This window comes from Bombina bombina, chromosome 6, assembly GCF_027579735.1.
Source record: "Bombina bombina isolate aBomBom1 chromosome 6, aBomBom1.pri, whole genome shotgun sequence".
Classification (NCBI taxonomy): domain Eukaryota; kingdom Metazoa; phylum Chordata; class Amphibia; order Anura; family Bombinatoridae; genus Bombina; species Bombina bombina.
The window spans coordinates 147,869,921-147,876,338 of record NC_069504.1 but is presented as its reverse complement, the minus strand read 5'-3'; the positions used below and the strand labels follow the sequence as shown (position 1 = coordinate 147,876,338).

The window sequence follows — 6,418 nt, the reverse complement described above, 5'->3', positions numbered from 1 at the left end:
CATGGTTGGTTGATAGTCCCACTGATGACCAGTGTGTGACCACTCAGCCTGTCCAATTGGCACTTCCTGTGACATTGTCTGTAGGTAAAATCCCTAAATGCCATGAGATTGTGTTGTGGGGGGGGGGGGGGTGGTAAATACATGGACCTTTGTGGCTGTCTTGGCTCCCCCTCAAAGCCAAAGGGAGGATATTCCTCTGGCCAGGAATCTTGCCAGGGGTCATATGGCAATGGTGGTGGCATCAATCTCAGGTCCTCATCTGAAGCCATCCAACCATGCTCATGCCTGGGAGCATACTGTTCTTGCGGTTGCCTGAAGACTGGTGGTGGTGGTGGCATGGATGTTTGTATCCTCATAACAGGAGGTTCTGTGAATGAGTCAAAGGATGAGAGGGTTTAGTACAGTCAGATATATGTTCACATGTGCATACAATATACATTGATACATGCTAGGGCCATATCAAACTCTATAACATGTGTTCTGTGTTATTCTGAGACATGTTAGTATTGCACTATTCCACCTCATATCATGAATTGCATTGTGTTAAGTAGCAGTAAGGCCAAATATAATTGTAGATGTTTTTGTTAGCAGGCCAAATACCATACTCCTCACATGAATGTGTGATATTAAAGGATTTTATATCTCAAATACATATAATACTGGTGTGTGGGATGTTACTCACCAGCATGATGTGCTGTGGTTGCATACATAGAGAGAAGCGCACTCTCAGGAACAAACAATCAATAACTTAGCCTGTTCTATGGTGATTTACCATCTGGGTGCAGCTTCTTTTTTAGCACAGCAATGCTTTTCACGGAGTAGAACTCTCCAGTAGTATATCAGTCTGATCCCGCCTATTACGGTCAGTCCAGCGCTGAAATACCAGGCAATTCCTCTCTGAACAAGGAACACAGCAACAATGTTATTGAGCTGGTTGTTCATTCCTGTGAGTGCGCTTTTCAGTGTGTGTATATATATATATATATATATATACACATATATTCTATGTATTTTTAGAGTATTGTATTACATAGAAACAAAAACGAGGACTTCTCCAGGTAAGTAAAACAAAAAAGAAAGGTTTATTTTTCACCACATATAACAGAGCAAGAGAAGCGGTCTGACATGTTTCGGCTGAGTTTCATGCCGTATTCATAGACCATAATTTACAAGCACTCTGGGGCTCCTTAAATAGCCCAAACCTACCGGTGCACAAGGAAATTTAACTCTTTCATTCCCTTAGGTATATAGGTTAAAACATTAGTACCCTGAGATGGCAAGCTATAGAAAGGGTTTTTTGCCCCCCTAGAGGTGGCGACCGAGAGAAATTGTTGCAGAAGAGGGAGATGTACTGGATTTTCAAGCTCCAAACTAGGGTGCCAAATGGTCTTAACTCTGAATATGACTTAATCAATTTTTGGAAATAGTAGTCATTTTTGGGGCTTTTGTCCGATGGTTATCTCCCTCTTCTGCAGCGTATTCATATTTATTTTCAATTCGCTTTTGTGCAAGAACCACAATTGCTATTCCTGTTTTTGCTACTCTCATATGTACACTTCAGTGAGCTATATATATGAAATATGAAAAGTATACAAAGATTTTTGTTATGTAAACCAATATATTCTCATACTCTATTCATTTTATGGTTTACTCTTAATACTTTTCTTAAACAAGATGTTTTTTTACTATCATGTACTGATATTTAGCTTACTATTTCCAATAGTCATCTAGTGATTTAGTTCACTTAAGTTTCTATTCTTAAAACTCAAGTATTTCTGCATTCATCAAATATAGTGTTGTATATGATACATAATGTATACTATGAACATTTAACATAATGTCAATTCATGTATCTATGTATTTTCCCTTAACTGGTTTACCCAGTGACTCATTTACATTTTAATATAAAGTATTTTTTGTATAGGGCACTTTAAATTAAATTGTTTGAGCAGGCAATGAAATTACCTATTGACACACCTTGTTGAATTTTTAATTCATTATCTTTTAACCAATGAGATGTAACCTACTCCCTTAAATAGGTTGTTAGGTGTTTCCTTAAACAGCTATGATTACGACCTGAGGGTCGAAACATGTCAGCCGTTTTGCACAAGTGACTGTGTCTCACTCACTGTTCCCATGGATGTTGTGGACTTTTAACTTATTTGTATTAAAGTTTGGACTTTTTAATCAATTTCGTCTGCTGCACTCTGCCTTTGTTACCTTTATATATATATATATATACACATATATTCTATGTATTTTTGGAGTATTGTATTACATAGAAACAAAAACAAGGACTTCTCCAGGTAAGTAAAACAAAAAAGAAAGGTTTATTTTTCACCACACATAACAGAGCAAGAGAAGCGGTCTGACATGTTTCGGATGAGTTTCATGCCGTATTCATAGACCATAATTTACAAGCACTCTGGGGCTCCTTAAATAGCCCAAACCTACCGGTGCACAAGGAAATTTAACTCTTTCATTCCCTTAGGTATATAGGTTAATACAAAGCAAATATATATGACTTTTAATCATGGAACAACCACTATGCATAATTAAATAACAACTAATACATAAGAATTTGAAATTGTTGACATATTTTGACAGAAAAAAGACATATATAAAGAACTGTGCTAAGCAAAAAATAAAGATAATATTTTAAGAAATGTTGTTATTGAATAGCAATATTACTCATCTAACAAAATGAAGATAATATACTTCTGTTAACTGAAGATAACAGAACAGGTACAAAGAGACCTGTCAAGTAAATAACATAGATACCCTCATGTTAAATCAACAAAACAATTAATATTTGTATTTACTATTCAAAGAGAGGGCAGCCAAGTTTATATCTGGGATATAACAAAGAACCTCTGCAAGATAACTTACTGATTTGTATCATGGAAGCTGTACTGAAACCAGCAGAGCTTACATCTCACAGCTGCTAATTAGTGAAGAACCTGAAGAAGACAAAAGGAAGCCATCCAGGCAAGGGTTGCCGTTCAGGAGATCCACTGTTACAAGACATCACGACGGGGATTCCTTCACACAGCCAGCTGGTTTGCTGATTGAATACCAGCCCGCTTCTAATAGGCACAAGAGAGTGCCTTCACGTTTGTGAGTACCCTGCATCTTGTTTAGTTTGGTTTTTGTGGTATCCGTTGACCTACACATGTGGCGCCTCTGTTTATGTTTTGATTACAGTTTTCCATCTCAGAAGTTGCATCACTTGTGAAGTGAAGACCGAGAGCTGCCTTTTCCTCATACGGACTTTTGTGGGACTATCTCCATATACCTTTCACATTGGCCACTACTCAGTGCCACGTGTGTATATATATATATATATATATATATATATATATATATCCATTTGTATATAATTTTTTAAATTATTTTTGTATTTTATATTTTGTTCTTCTCTATACCTTTTTATATATTTGGTGTTTCAAAATGCACATTTAACACTTGGGTAACTTTTACCACTGTTGCGTAGCGCCTCCTATAGGTGATTTGTGGTATTACCAGTACAGATTTTCCGGTTTTTTAAAAGTTTATATCTGTTACTTCAAAGTATTTTTCAGAAAGTACTATAAATAAGTTTGATCCTGGATAATAGTGTTGATTATTATTGTGTAAGACAGGTTAGACATAGTTTCTATTATAAATAGAAATACACTATTAATTAGTATATATCTAAATCTAAACAAGGGAGAACCCATAAAGAAAAAAGAGGGGGTCTAAATACCTTTAGAATAATATAACATAGTATAATCTAGTATAATCTTTCTTCTGGGTATTCAGATATGGAACCAATTATTCCCAGAAGTTAATGATATCATTATCGGAATTAAATCCTTCTGGTACCTGGGTTCTCAATCTGAAGATCCAGAAAACCTCCTGTTTCCTCAAAATGTGCAAGCTATCCCCTCCTCTGATCATTTTTTTGACTATTTCAATGGCCACCCATACAAAGCTTTTGACATTTTGTTTGTGAACTGTGATAAAATGTTTTGCAAGGGCAGAACAAGGGTTGTTGTTTTTTATATATAATAAATGTTCCCTAATTCGGGTTTTGACAACCCTAGTGGTCATGCCCACGTATTGTTCCCCACATAGGGAGCATTCAATTAGGTAAATGGCGTATTCAGAATAGCATTTTATGCAACCTTTTATATCAACAGTTTCACCTGTGGTATGTGACCTGAAACTCTTAGAGACTTTAGCATGCTGGCAAGCTATGCATCTAGCACTACTGCATTTATAAAACCCATTAATGGTCAGCCAAGAACTGGTCTTTCTGTAGTCTTTCTTTTTAAGCATGCTAGGTAATAATATTCCACCTATGGTCTTTCCTTTGTAGTAAACAGTTCTAAAACCAGTTTATACTACTCTTTTTAGGGCTACATCTCTTTAAAGTACTGGGAAGTATTTTCTCACTATATTACAAACCTCGTAGTACTGCTCAGAAAATTTGGTGACAAAGACTGGTCTATTGTCATTCTCCTTTTTGGGTATGGGCTTAAGTAAGTCATCCCTATTCATAGTCGCCACTTATTTATCAATATTGGCTATTTTATTACATCTATAATAATTATGTACATTTATTATTCATTTTTTTTCAATATTTTATATTTAATAAATACATAACACAACTTAAGATAACTCATGTCGGGTTAGTGAACATGAAAAATTAGTGTTCCCTCTGTCAGGTTTGCGCACATAAGTCAGACAGGAGTACATTAATTTTTCATGTGCGCTAACCCGACATGAGTTATTTTAAGGTAAGTTATGTATTAATTAAATATAAAATATTTTAAAATATGAATAATTAATGTAAATAGTTATTATAGATGTACTAAACATTAAAAAAATCCATATATATATATATATATATATATATATATATATATATATATATATATATATATACATATATGGTTATCGCTTTTTTGAATGTCTGACGAAGGGGGTAAACCCCCGAAATGTTACAAATTAAGAGGTGACATGGATCGAAACCCTGGCGAGTGCATCCGTCTTTTGAAGTCTATACATATATACTGTATATAGACATATATATATATATATATATATATATATATATATATATATATATATATATATATATATACATATATATATTAAATTAACTGTAATAATAATTAATAATAATTATTATTTGGTTCAATATTTTATATAATGCGCCTTAAGATAACTAATTATTCATGGTTTATGCATATTTTAAATTTTTAAATATATATTTCTATATATCTGATAAGTTTAATGTAAAATATATATCTATACCTATATATCAATATGAATATAAACACGTATAGATATATACAGATATATACAGGAATATCTCATTAAAAATAAAAATAATATTTTCCCCAATATAAAGAATTGGAATGTTAAAAATGTACAGTAAATACACAGTAAAACCCATTATTAAATATTATTATAAATAGAACTGGACAACTAGCGATCATTGGTGTGCAATACAATTAATAAACTAAACATTTGAAAACAATAGTAGAGGGTAGGCATCATGTAATAGAACTACGCCTCAAAATATGCTGCTGCAATAGGCACAGATCTAGCTGACATACACCAAAATGTATTCCTGTTTCTAATAATTAGTTTAATTTTAAAAATAAAGTCACTGTGTTCCATGATCATCCTGTAAATTAAAGGGTCATTATACAGACCTTTTAGGTATTGTTTGTATAAGTAAAATAATTAAAAATGAAGAAATAAAGAAATAAATAGGATTTACAGAAAGTACTTTTACAAAAATATTTAGAACACATATTTTAAGAAATATGAAGAAAAAAAAAGCAAAAGCTCATATTCATTTTTATACATTGAAATATATAAATCGACAAGCAGCTTCTGAAAATATGTTACTGATATAAAATTCAACTAATATTTAAAAGTACTAAATAAATAACCAATGAGTTTATAATTGGCTTCAACCAGCTCCATAACTGACATAAAATCTTTAAATAATTCAGCCCCCTTCCCTAGACTGACATTAAATATTTGATAGCAAATTCTGATAATTAAAAGGATAATAATGATACTACTATACATCAAAGTTTATGTCTTATTCCAGTTATACTTTAAAGTTAATCAGCATATGATGTAATTTCACAGTTTGTCAGTAGATGTCAGTGTTGAACTTGCAGGGTTCCTTTAGAATCTTGCATCTGTATTTAAATAGTAATTTCACATCAATGGCATTGGATTTGTGGGATTTAGTCAGCTGTATATTGACAAATAAATTTGAGTGGATACATTTCATATACTTTCAAAAAGAGGAGGTCAGTCTGTGGTTTTTAACCTACTACATTTCCACCTGCTCTTTAATGGCAAATTTAAATCTGACCTGAAGTCCTGTTTAATTTTTTTTATTGTATAT

General features: G+C 32.8%; 1 long non-coding RNA gene across 1 annotated transcript in view; it reads right to left on the bottom strand.

The window, feature by feature from the left end:
- Window positions 1-253: 253 nt before the first annotated feature.
- Window positions 254-6,418, bottom strand: part of LOC128664984 (uncharacterized) — a 38,819-nt gene continuing 32,654 nt past the window's right edge. The window contains exon 3 of the long non-coding RNA XR_008402959.1: window positions 254-367. This is a non-coding gene — a long non-coding RNA (uncharacterized LOC128664984). The remainder of the gene's footprint in view (window positions 368-6,418) is intronic.